The sequence below is a fragment of the Rattus norvegicus genome, chromosome 17 (assembly GCF_036323735.1).
Source record: "Rattus norvegicus strain BN/NHsdMcwi chromosome 17, GRCr8, whole genome shotgun sequence".
NCBI lineage: Eukaryota > Metazoa > Chordata > Mammalia > Rodentia > Muridae > Rattus > Rattus norvegicus.
The window spans coordinates 14,835,233-14,849,004 of NC_086035.1; the positions used below are offsets into that span (position 1 = coordinate 14,835,233).

The following is a 13,772-nucleotide window of genomic DNA, read 5'->3' on the forward strand; positions in this document are numbered from 1 at the left end:
AACCTCCCTAGGGTAAACATGCGGGATGCTGTCAGCCCCTCAAAGCCCACATGCTTCTCTGTCACCAAGCCCCCTCAAAAAGGACAGCCACCTTGCTTTAGGAACCTCCTCCTCACATTTAAGCAGAATCTTGATCCCCTGAGCTTGTGTTGCTCACATCAGCAGCCTGGCTCCCTCATGCTCTGTCTCCTCTCTGTCGGCCATCTTCCCTTTGCCACTGTAGCATTGGATGCAGCATCCCTGCTTCTAGGGATGCTCCTCTGGTGTACAGAGGTCCCACTGGCACAAGGGTCGGTTTATTTGTGGCTGCTTCGGGCCTCCTTTCCCAGTCGCGTTCACTTGAGTAACTACAGGGTGAACGGATGGGTTTTGAGCTTGGTGCTGTTCATGGTTCTGTTTTCTTACCTGCAGCCATGCCAGTCTCACTCTTCCTTTCTCCTCACTGATTGATAGGAAGGTATATTCTGGATGTGAGCATTTCACTGGTTATTATCTTGGCAGGAAATTATTCCATGTGAAGAACTTTCCCCTGGAGATTGGCTTACACATGGCTGGGAGCTACCATGTGAGTGCTGGGAATGAACCCTGGTTCTGCCCAAGGCAGCCACTGCTTTTAACTATGGAGGCAACTCTCCAGTCCCACAGGTCCTAATACTGTGAGACAAGACTTTCACTACTTCACCCATCAAAAGGACTTTATTTTGCCCCTTTATTTGTGTATAGCTGTCAGAAATTTCAGAGGAAAAAAAAACCATGAAATCTATCATTATATTGAATTCTCATTTTCATTAAATTAGAATATGTATCAATTATAATAGCCCTTGCCATCATTAAAGTATGAAGATGATGTTACTATTTTCAGTTTACGATGATTAAATGTATCTTTTCATAATTTTGAAAAACTTTACAAAATTCTAGGATTTCCTCCTTATATTAGATACTTTTCTAAGTACAAGTCATGTTTTAAAATTGTAACCTCCAGACCACTATAATTTTATGGTTTTTATTTGTTTTGGTTCACTTAAGATAAAAAGATGAAGTTGGGTGGGTAGTGAGAGAAAATTTTGAGAAACACTGGAGGGAGGAGAAAATATGACCCATATATATTGTAACAAATACTTATGAACAAAAAACAAAGCCAAACAATAGTTGGGAAAATGAAGAGTTGTGCTAGCATGCCCCATTCAAATAAAGGCAACTAAGACTTCTTTTCATACCTGGAAACACACTTTATCACTGCACACTGACCTGCTAACCTGCTACTTGACTCACTTCCCCGAGCTTTCCTCTCTCTTCCTTTTCCTATAACGTGTGCCTTTAGGAACGTCATGTGCTGTCCTTGCTCCAGCCCACTTCACACACAAACTCTGTTCCCTCCTGAGATGGGCTTTGGGGCATCACTAGGTTACTAGGAGCATGGGACCTCCTATCTAGAGGGAGACCCTCGTATACAGAAAGAGAGGACAAGTATTGCACTATCATCTATGTGCAGTGTATGTGCATGTGTGGTGTGTGTGATTATGCATGTGTGTGGCGTGTGTGTTTATGTGTGTGGACCTTTCTCTTTTGTTTCTTTGGTGGGTGGGTGTGCCAATACAAGAGGCTCATCTTCAACCAGGAAGAGAGTCTCCACCACAAACAAATCCTGTGTGCAACACCTTCCTTCCTGATGTTGGCCTTGGAGTGGGGCTAGAGGATATAAGCCAGGGAAAACTAGGGCAGGGGCCTCCCTCCAGGTAGGTATGTGGAAGATGTTAGCCTCACTGGGTACCGCACCTCTGCAGGTAGTCTCGGCTCTGTAAGTGAGCCCTATTCATTCATTGATTCCCAGAGTGGATCCTGTCAGGGTGTGTCACTGGGACCTTAGGAAGAAATTCTATCAATACCAAAGCCAATAACCATTAACTTCCTTTCTTACACCAGGGCAGGAGTTGTCTAGCAATATCTGAATCTAGCAGAATGTTTGTGTCAATGACAGGTGGTGGGGTGTCCAGCAGGACCTACTACTTATCTCTGAGTCTCAGGTTATACTGGGGTCAGAGAGGTTGTCGAGCAGGTTCTGGAACCTGGCACTGTATACGCCACAGTAGAAGAGATACTGTCTGGGCAGGACTGATATCTAGAAATCTCTATGGTGAGTGTCCTAAATTTCCTTACACTAACAATAATTATACAGTGTTAACAGGGTGGGAGGACCAGGTTAACTACATATATGAGACTCTAGGTTATCAGACAATGTTGCATACAACATCCCAAAGCACCTGCCAATATACTGCTGTGATCAGTACCAGCTGGAAAGCCTCCCTGCCACACACAGTATGTTGGGAATCTGGCCTCAGCACAGAACACACTGCACCATCACTAGGCTTGAACGTCTCTCCAGAGGTGACTTTGATGGCCAAATTCACACAGTTAGATGCTGCTGTGTGCAATGCTGTTCTCACTGCTCAGTGAACTGAACACCGTCTCTGTGAAGAGGGGCTGAGCCTGTTCTGCCTGTAGACGGCCGACCTTCTCAGTGAGGCTCACCAGATCTCCCTCAGCAGTCACAGCACCACACAGATACCTTTTCCCATTATGAGGGGGAACAGCCTCATTATATTTGGATGGCCCAGAAGATTCATTATGTCAATTTCAGTCATGTTGACTCAGTCATTTTCTCTCCCCTTTCCTGGATCCTGAAAGTGTTCTATGCCTCCTTGTTGAGGAGGAACAGCTGGGGAAAGCTGCCTTTCTGTGCCAAGGGTCCTGAAGGTGACAAGATCGCGTGAAACGGACACATTTTGGAGGATCTAACTCCAGTTCCAGCTTCACTGCTGCCTGCTCTCTTCACTTGCTGACAGGTTGCTCGGCAATTCCCATGCTAAAACCAGCTGACTAAACACTGACATGAAAACCATGATATTGCACTCAAGAGAAGCAGGATGGGAGGAAGCTTTATGGCTTTCAATTCCCAGGAGAGAGAGAGAGAGAGAGAGAGAGAGAGAGAGAGAGAGAGAGAGAGGTGAGAAGGTCCCACAGAGCTCTTCAGAGTCATAGAAACAAAACCTCAGAGCCATAGCTGATAAAACATGCTGAAGGCGAGAGCTGAACCTAACCAGATCATAAACAACAATGAATGAGAAATAACAAAAAACCAAGCATAACAAAACAACTAAAACAACAAGAAAGCATGGTCCTTGGAAAGGACAGAGGAAACTGAGGAAGCATGACCAAAACTAACCAAACAAGAAGATTCAGAATAAAACTAGGGACAAATGAACCTATAGAATCTGTAGAATAAATATAGGAAACCCATACTGTACTCAAGTTTGAAACTGGGAGAAATGGGCAAATTTCCTAATATATAAAATGTACAACAATGTTATATATCAGTAAGAGTCAATGAAGTTAAAAGATTAATAAACAAACAAAAAATCAACAAAAAAAATCCCAAGGCCAGACATCACTGTGGATGAAATTTCCATGACTTTTAAAGAACACCAACGTTCCTGGAATGATTCCATAAACTGGAAGGGAAGGGACACCTTCCCATGTGTTCCAGCAGACATTGTTACTCTGTAACTACAACCAGACCAAAGGAAGATATGCTGCTTCCCTGGGCAGAGCTGCTACCTGCCAGACCTGATGACGGAGACTTATTCCTCAAGCCCACATGGTGGAAGGAGAGAACTGGCCCCACAGCCTGTCTGTCCTCTGTCCACATGTGTGCTCTCACATAGAATTAAAACTACAGCAAACCAACACTATGTCAATGCTTTCATGCAGAAGACGTGAAAACCTCAACATGAGTACTTGATACTTCGTACCATTTCAACAAACATTTAAAAGCTCAGGATCAAGATCAGTTCACTCGTGAACATAGGGTAAGTTTAAAATACGCAGATCACAAACAAAAATATGTGAAGGGTATACAAGATAAAAAGCACCTAGCCTTAAAAATGACATAATGTCACTTTCCAGAAAATAGTGGAAATAAGGATAATGCTGTATGCTACAAGCCAAGTCTCTGAAGACAAACATGGTGTGTTTTCTCTGCTATGCAGAATCTGCAGGTTAGAATTCCTTCCCAGGCAAATTGGAGCCAACTTACTCTGAGGAAAGACTCTCTAACAGACTTGGATCTTAGGCAATGGCTCTTAGTGTGGGATCTCCAGGCAATCATAGTCTCAGACTGACTTCTGTCAGAGCAGAGAGTAGGCCTCAAATGTGCATGTGTTGAGGAAGGGAGAATTATTAGGAAACCTGGTTCTTCCTACTTTCTCTTCAGTTGAGGGGTTGGTGGAATCTCTGTGACTGTGTAGGAGTCTGGGTTTCATCAGCAGAGCTGAACCCAGGGCACTACCACCTGTGTGTGCTGTGTACCAGAATTTGGCAGCATAGAAGAGAAGAGCCCCCTGGTGCCCTGGCAGGCAGATCTCGGGCACGCCGGGCATCACTAGCACTGAATGCTGCTTTGGAATCCATGGCCACGCTTAGAGGCCAGGGAATCAGGAATGAGCCGCCTGCTACTGGAGGATAGACATAGCCCTGAAATTTAAGAGCCCCAAGGTGAATCCTTCCAATGCTCTGGACCTGGGTTCTTTTGATAAATGTGCCACTGGAAGGAAGATCATGTCTTCCAGAACTTTGGTGACCTTGTCCAGGACAGACTTGAGGGACCCCTGATAACGCAGGGCAGAGAGCTGGCGTTTGCCCAGAGCTGGGGTAATTTTCAGGTCCAAAGGACAAACATGATTCCCTTAGGATGAGGGTGACCAGGGTGTTGCCTACACTTCAAGCCTCACGAAGAGAGATGTCTACATCACTCGCACATAGCCGACGGAGTCCAGAACTTGTTCGTAAGAACACAAGTGCTTAGCAAAGAGGCGTCTCAGGACAATTTTGATCCAAGTCTAGGTGTGATAATGCAGGGTGCTCTCTACTGCCTGAGTCCTGAAGAAATCTGGTAGCCTGTGGCTGTCCAAGAAGAGGGAGGGGTGACAACATTGCCCACTGTCACCTTCTCCCCCTGAATGTATGCTCTTCCTCTTCTCATTGGCAAACCTAGGTCCCTTGGGACTGGAGAGCAAACTCTCTCCTTAGGTCTGTCCCAGGCTCAGTCCATAGTGGAGGATGTTCCAGCAGAAGCAGCTGTGAAACCCAGGAGGGCACAGCTTACACCTGGACCCCACTGCAGCCTGTGAGAGCATGGCTTAGAGAGGGGCTCCATGCAGCCAAGGAGGGCACAGCTTACAGCCTGGCTCCATGCAACCTGGCTCCAAGCTGGCCTTCCCCAGCCTCTGCTCATGAAGATGTGGGACAGGCAAGTTGGGGCCTTGCCATCCTATGTAAATTGTTCAAGTGGGGGGTCCTAGGTACAATTTGATTAAAAACTATTATTGTTTGCCGGTACAGTGCAAACTGATACAGTCATGATGGAAATTGGGAAGTTTCGAAAATAACTAAAAATACACCCATCTACTCGTGGTCACAAGTCCAAAAGACTTTGCATCCTACTACAGAGATAAAACGGCTTATTGCTCTTACATTCACAATACCAAGGATATGAAATTAACCTGGTTGTCCATAAAAAAGGTTGGGGGCTCTCCTCTCCCCAAGACAGCTAAGGAAGTAACAGGCTTGTGGGGAGCTGAAGATGAAGCCTTTGACACCCACTTGGGACAGGGATAATCAGCACAGCCTGCTACAGCAGCCACTTGTGCCACCACATCTCACAGAGCAGCTGAGAGCAGGGTCTCGTGGCTGCCCTTCATGAATCCCCAAGCAGACAACCTCTCTGCGGAGTCCTCTCCCTGCCATGCTCCAGGGAAAAGCACCCAGCACTTGTCAAGAACTCTCCTGGTCTTTGTTGGTGACTAGGTAAAACCTAGTCTCAGGAATGCTCTTTCCCATGGAACAGGTACAGCAGAGGGCTTGCATGCTCTGGCCAGGCCAGCTCTCACCTCCCAACCTCTCCTTTCACTATGAGCTGACTCATAGCAGGATAGGAGACAGGCAGATCTGGCTTCACTCCTCCCTCCTGCGTGGAAAGAACTATTCATAAATGAACCCCACAAAAGCTGATTCCCTAAACTGAGCTCAGATTTGTAGGAAGCCAGCTATTTAGGGAAGGCAGAAGAAAAGCACCTGACCCCATCCCAGACACCTGGTGGTTGCAAAAGGAGACAACAGAGCCCACACTTTCAAAACAGCTAATCTAAGGAAAACACCTGACTACCCCATCCTGCCCCTCACAGAACCCAGTCCCCACGTCCTGATCCCTGGCTGCAAATCTCCAGCTTTGCATGCAAGATAAAGATTCTCACCCTGAGGTGCCGTGCTATCCTGGTTCTGCAGCAGCCTGAGCCATGCATCCACCCCACTCCACCCACAAACCATGCTGGAAATCAGGCCTATGACACACATGACTAGGGGAAGCCAGCAGCATGGTGATTCATCAGACTCTGATGGAAACCTCCACTTCAGCAGCACACACCAACCTTTAGATTCCAGGCCTCTAAGGCACAGACTAACTCTGACAGTGTAGTGAAACAGTAGCACCCTGAGGTCTCCAGGAGGGCCTGCTGCAGAGCGGTACATGTGGGATTCGCTGTGGCTGAGTAGGAAACGTGTCCAGTCCAGCTCTCACCCTGCCATCCACAAAAAAACTGGATATTGAGTCCTGTTACACACCTTGCCTCCACATCAACTCCTACACATCAGGCTCTCTCTCCTTCTCCCCATTCTGCAGGCACTGCTAGATATCAGGGCTTGTTAGATAACCACCTCCCTTTTCATGAAACTCCATGGGTACAGTTAGGTGTCAGGCATTTTGGCACCCCTGGCTCCAGACATTACTCACTGCTATTTCCTGAACTCCTTCACAGAACAATCCCAGAACTGTCTCACCCGACTGCTGCTGGACAGCGACACAGACTTGTATTTATTTATTGTGCTTGGGCCTTAGCTTGCTACCTCCAACAAGCAGGTGTAACTTATTAACCCATGTATTCTGCTTCACATCTAACATGTGTCCATTGCCTCTCCCTCAGTACATCTGACTTCATGCATGGCTGGCTGGTAAATCTCTCAAACCTCTGAATTCTTCCCACAGTTCCTCTCTCTACCCAGAAGTCCCACCTTCCCTGTCCTTTGCAGATCTAGGTCTGAAGCTCTTTATTAAAGCCAATCTGAGAATGCCTTAGGCAGGTTAGGATGGACAGAGGTAACCTTCACAGAGTTCAAACACTGCTACCCCATCACAGAGGCAGTTGGAGGTCAGATTCTCTAGCAGACTCCATCCCCACCACCACCCCTGCTGGAAACCATCCCTTGCCTGACTTGCCCTCCATGCTGTCCAGTACCACATACACTGCTGTGTCTAAGTATGAGATCCGGGCGAACAAACTGTTGGAGCCATATGTACACAGGTCTGTGCCAGAACCCAGTAACCTACTCCTTTTCATAAAGGACACACGTTGTTTTTGTTTGGGGGAGTTTTCAGAATATGTGTGCAGTGTGCAGAGACAGGGATGCTGTCTGTGTATCTACCTTCTGTATGTTTACATAAAAATAAAATAATGTTCCTCTGGCTTTTCCTATCATCCTTGGTGCCATTCTCTCTCAGTGTTTTCCTTCCTCCCTCATCCCCAGAGACTGTCACAGAGGTGCCCAAGTGCTCCTAAGTGTCCTCTACGTTGTCGCAGGACAAACTGAAACATCAAACCCACATGATCAATTTCATTAGATGCTGAGAAAACATTTGACAAAATTCAACACCCCTTCATGATAAAAGTCCTGGAAATAATAGGAATTCAAGGCCCATAGCTAAACATAGGAAAAGCCATATACAGCAAACCAGTAGCTAATATTAAACTAAATGGAGAGAAATTGAAGCAATCCCACTAAAATCAGGGACTAGAAAAGGCTGTGCACTCTATCCCTACATTTTAGATATAGTTCTCAAAGTTGTAGCCAGAGCACTCAGACAACAAAAGGAGATCAAAGGGATTGAGATTGGAAAGGAAGAAGTGAAAATATCACTATTTGCAGATGATATGATAGTATATTTAAGTGATCCCTAAAGTTCCAATGGAGAACTACTAAACCTGATAAACACCATCAGCAAAGTGGCTGGGTATAAAATTAACTCAAATAAATCAGTAGCCTTCCTCTACACAAGAGAGAAAAACAAGCCAAGAAAGAAATTAGGGGAACGACACCCTTCATAATAGTCCTAAATAGTATAAAATACATCGTTGTGAATCTAACCAAGCAAGTGAAAGATCTGTATTATAAGAACTTCAAGCCTCTGAAGAAAGAATTTGAAGATCTCAGACGATGGAAAGATCTCCCACGCTCATGGATTGGCAGGATTAATATAGTAAAAATGGCCATTTTACCAAAAGCGATCTACAGAGTCAATGCAATCCCCATGAAAATACCAATCCAATTTTCAGAAAATGAGACAGAACAATTTGCAAATTCATCTGGAATAACAAAAAACCCAGGATAGCCAAAACTACCCTCAACAATAAAAGGACTTCAAGGGGAATCACTATCCCTGAACTCAAGCAGTATTACAGAGCCATCCAATGGAAATCATCCAATGGACAAAAGATTGCATTTTCAGGAAATGGTGCTGGTTCAACTGGAGGTCAGCACATAAGAACACAGGTCGATCCATTCTTAGCACCCTGTACAAAGCTTAAGTCCAACTGAATCAAGGAACTCCACATCAAACCAGATACACTCAAACTAATAGAAGAAAAAGTGGGGAAGAGTCTCGAACACATGGGCGCTGAAGAAAATTTCCTGAACAAAATACCAATGACTTAGGCTCTAAGATCAAGAATCGAGAAAGGGGATCTCATAAAACTGTCTAACTTCTGTAAGGCAAAGGACACTGCTGTTAAGACAAAATGGCAACCAACAGATTGGGAAAAGATCTTTACCAATACTACAACTGATAGAGGGCTCATATCCAAAATATACAAAGAACTCACGAAGTTAGATGGCAGGAAAACAAATAACCCTAATAAAAAATAGGGTTCAGAGCTAAACAAAGAATTCACAGCTGAGGTGTAGAGGGCCGCAATAACATTCGCCACCACAAGATGGCGCTGGCTTCCACTGCGCCACACGTGTAAGGCCGGTATAGTTTCGCCATTACAAGATGGCGCTGGCCTCCGCCACGCCAGCTGACTTCCTTTCAGGAAGTTAACTGTGTGCGCATGTGCAAGAGTGCCTGCGTGCCAGGTCTTTGCCCACTCCGGGGCGTGCCTAATGAGATCATGGGTAAGCAACCAATCAGGTGTGGATGCGCCGCTCTAGGGTGTATATAAGCCACGCCATGCTGGTGCCCCGGGGCCCTCTATTATTAATAAATAATAAGCATTTTGGCTACAGAAGGATTCATGTGTTCCCGCGTATTCTTGCTGGCGAGGTCGCGCAAGATATTTGGTGCCGAAACCTGGGACGCCACGCCATCACCAGGCACAAAGAGGGGGTCTTCTGTCTGCGGAAGGAATCCAGAACTGTAGTGTTTAAAAGGTAGGCCCTGAGAGACATGCTTAGCCTTGACCTGTTCCACTTCACTCCCCTGCTAGATGCGGCGGAAGTTTTTATTATCGTTTTGGCAGCCCTTGTGCTTTCTCTATTGGCTTTTGAATTTCTAGCTACTGCCAGACAGCGTCAGAGGTAGCATGGGAGCCGCCCAGCTATAATAGCAAAGCAGAGAGCGCTGGGGGAGGTGCAAGGCGGCATGTCAGAAACAGGGTGCGATAAAAAATTAAAGAGCTCAAGGAAAAAAGACAGTCCCCTCTAAAGACTTCAGATCTGCGGAGGTGAGAGATTGGGGAAAAACGCCCCGGGAGAGAAAAAGGGAGGAGATAAAAGGAACTCAGTATTTTGGGAGAAAAATTTTGTCTTTGTGCTTGTAAAAGGTGTGATTAGGCTCTGGAAGCTTCACAGAGTCATACTGATCAGACTTGATAGAGGTAGACCGCCTGAAAATTTATTCAGGAGAATCAAACAAAAGGACATCTCAATGCCCATGCACAGCTTGATGGAGTTAATGTCATTGGGTTATGAGTGGAAATATTCAGGACTGTGTTTCACTTCCATACCATTTGTGAATGTCAGTCGTGCTGCTCAGATATCCCGTAATATATCTCAGTATCTTACAGGAATTTGGTTTCAACACGTTGATGGACTAGTCCAGAAATTGAGACAATCTATCGTCCATATCAACTCCACTCGAGTGGATAGTCACCGTGAAAGTGGTGGGAAAGGGGAAATCCTACCTCTCTGCTGACACCATCTGGTTTTTTCCCTCTTTTTCTATTGTCTGTCCTTGATGCACCAAGCTGTCCCTGTATGTCAGTTTATGTCTGTGGTTTTTGTTTCTTGTTGCTTAAATGTTTTATGTTTCATGTTCAAAAGAAAAAATGGTAAAAACTTTATCTGTCAATCGTTCACATCTTGATTTGGTTTTAACTCGTTTCAAAAAAGGAACAAATGAATAAAAAGCAGTTTCAATCAGGCCTTTAGAGCCCTGTACCTGCAGCCAGGAGTCTAGGTCAGCTGGAGAAGCTGCCCAGGGGCTAAGCGTCTGCACGAGCTGATCTTAAAGGCGCCAGCAGCTCCTCAGCTTCTTTGGTACAAGAGCTGATAGCTGTTTCTCTTAGAAAAATCCCTGACTTATTATTTGACTCAACAGGTGACAAGGTGCTTCTCTTAAAATCATAGCTAAAAAGGTAAAAATGGTGCTTGGTCTAAATATTAAAGATATGTGTAGCCACTTCAATTTTGTTTCTGATTGGTTTTAAATGTATAAATATGCTCTACTTGCCTTGGTCATGGATTGTTGGCTTTCAAGTTATTGGATATGGTTAAAAAGGTATAATATTGGTAACAGAAAGTTGACATAAAGCTGGTAATTTGGATAGAGTCATTCTAGACAACCTGTAGCATGAGTCAACCTAGGGAAACAGGTCTAAATTGAGGTAATATTTTTATGGAACTCTTATTCTAGAAACCAGGCTTCTAAAAGAATTTAGGACAATGTCTCTTTGTTGAGGTACTGGAGACTACACCATCGTGCGTTCATATGTAGGAATTGGCAGTCAAACTTTGTAGCATGAAGGATAGACTGGAGACTGGATTTTGGAGACTAGATCGTTTGTTGGAGGTTGAGTTTTGCTTTCCAAAGTTGTGGTTTGCCCTGAAGCTATCTGTATTTTGATGCTAATTCCACTGCCCCCAAGAACAGCTGCCTAGTCAGTACTCAGAACTCAGGTGACTTTCCAAAGTTGTGGCTGTGCTCTGGTGTTACAAGGAGAACTGAAAGATTGTGATTAAGGATTGCCAGTGTTACACTGACTAACTCAAACTTATTTATAATTGAGGAAAAATCAAACAGGTAGAGATTGTTACAAGATTTATGAAAGATTGATGAGGTTTTGGAACTTGTGAGAACATTACAGCCAGCTTGTTTACTCCAACTGCCATTTCAAGATAGATTTAGAGGATTGATTTTGAGTTTTCATTTCGTGAGCTTGTTTATAATTTTAGAGAGCCCATAAAGTGATATCATTAGGAATAGCTAACAGCCTTATATTATGTAATTTTGTTGCTTCTTCAATGTAAGGAGTTAGAACTTTAAATCTTTCAGTGTATATGGAAATTTTTACTACAAACTTCTGCTCTCAAAATGAGCTTTAATATTTGGGGAGTAGCTGTTACACTACTCCAGAAAAGAATATTTAAAACTAATTTTAAGCTTCTAAAGATATGTTAATTGGCTAAGTACCTCACCTGCCAGAGGACTTAGGTCTTTGTTATCCACATTGGAGATAAAGCTTCCGTTGTGTTAATACAGAATTGTAGGCTAGAGTCATAGAAGTATTTTAAAAAGAAACCTGGTGAAACATACCTTATTCCAAACAACAATTAAATTGGTTATTACAAAATACTGATATTTGGCCTATTACATATACAAGTTTTTCAGACAAAATTGATAATTTTACTCTTTACATGCTTTGTATTTACTGTAAATTTGTACATGCAACCCATAGGAAATGTGCTTACTGTATTTATAGGTGGTTCATCGAATGAAAAGGCTACATATATGATTAGGTCACTTGTTTATTCTCTTGAGTCTCTGTTGCTTCAACACAGACTATTAAATTATGTGCTGTAGCCACTGTTTTCAAAATGTTAAAAAATCAAGCTTTCAATTCATATACTGATAGCCAATGTGTGGCTTGTGGTTTACAATTGATTTCAATTACTTAATGCTTTATTAGAGACAGGTTTTCTACTTAAAATCAATGAGTGATTTCAGTGTGAATTGTCTGACAACTCACTGTCCTTTCAGTGCTCTGGCTCAGACAACTAAACAAAACCATAGACCCAGCTCTTTGAAAATGGTAATGGAGTTGATATAAAAAGAAAAAGACTCCATTTGCTTACTTTCAATTCCCAGCCTCACCCTGCCAGCTCAGAGATTTCTAGTATGATAAATCTAGACAATATTTACAGGTTTTGACATTTCTAATTAATGCTTATGTTTAGGTAAATAAAGTTTGTGAGGTGCTAGAGAAATAGCTTAGTGGTTAAGAACACTAAGTACTGTTCCTTTATAGGACATTTAAGAACTCAAACCAGATTGCCTGGACCCTTTAGCAAGGGAGGACAATGATACCAGACAGATTATAGGCCTTACATAAGAACAATTAGTCAAAAAATCTCATTCTTTATATATCCAAAACAATAATGCTAGAAACAATAATTTGGTATACAAGTCAATTCATAAATACAAGTGCTCAGTGTCCTCAATTTAATCCTCGAGGACTTACCTTAATAAATAATATCTTTACTATATCTTAATAAATAAAAGGGGGAGTTATCCCTGTATGCTAAATAATGCTCCTTTTATTCCAATTTTAAAATTTGGATGCCAAGGAACCCTTGAGTGTTTATGGCACCATACAACTAGGCATACTTCTGCCTAGGTAAAATGGAAAGATTCACATATTGGCATGATCCTGTTCAGATATTTTATATGGGGAAGAGGGAATCTTTGTGTTTTTTCTACAGGATGCTACAAGAGTGTGCCAGCTGCCTGAGTGGCTGGTGAGACTTGCTGATCCTGGTTGCATAAAGATTCAGCTCTCCTGGTTCGGGTCCCTGGAGTCATTCCTCTGCCCTGAGAGGAAGATGGAATATTCCCCCTCATCTTTTGTCATCACAGAGATTTTGGCGTTGCTGCAGTCAGTGTTACCGCTGCGTGTGTCCCGTCCCACTGTGGCCTGCTCTCTGACCCTCTGTGCACTGCTGCTTGCTAGAGAAAACTGGACTCCAGCCGTTGCTGCCCTCCTCATTCCCCTGGTGACTCTTGCTGCCTTAACTGGTGTTGTCATCTTGCAGTCTATAGCTTCACAGGAATGCCACCTGCATAAAGCTGCTGTGGACTGGGGAACTCTGTCCTGGTTGTACAGATCTCAGACATGGTTCCATTGCCTGCTGGTTGTTCCAGAGAAGAATGACTGATCCTGAACTGTCCTGGGAAAGACCTTGTTACATTTGCTGCTATTGTAGCAGCGATTTACTGCTATAGCCATTGTGTCTACAGTGTCTGGAGTTACCCTCCCCCATTCTATTGTTAGACAAGCACAGTGGGTGAACTTTCTGGAGTAGTTGCTACCAATTGGGAATTCTAAATTTTATTATAGGAGCGGCTTGACTACGGCCCTTGGTGGTAACAGCTGAGGTGAACCAGATGAGGT

General features: G+C 43.8%; 1 protein-coding gene across 25 annotated transcripts in view; it reads right to left on the bottom strand.

Moving 5' to 3' along the window:
- Positions 1–13,772, bottom strand: part of LOC120097805 (uncharacterized) — a 67,745-nt gene that overhangs the window by 7,010 nt on the left and 46,963 nt on the right. The window lies entirely within an intron of this gene.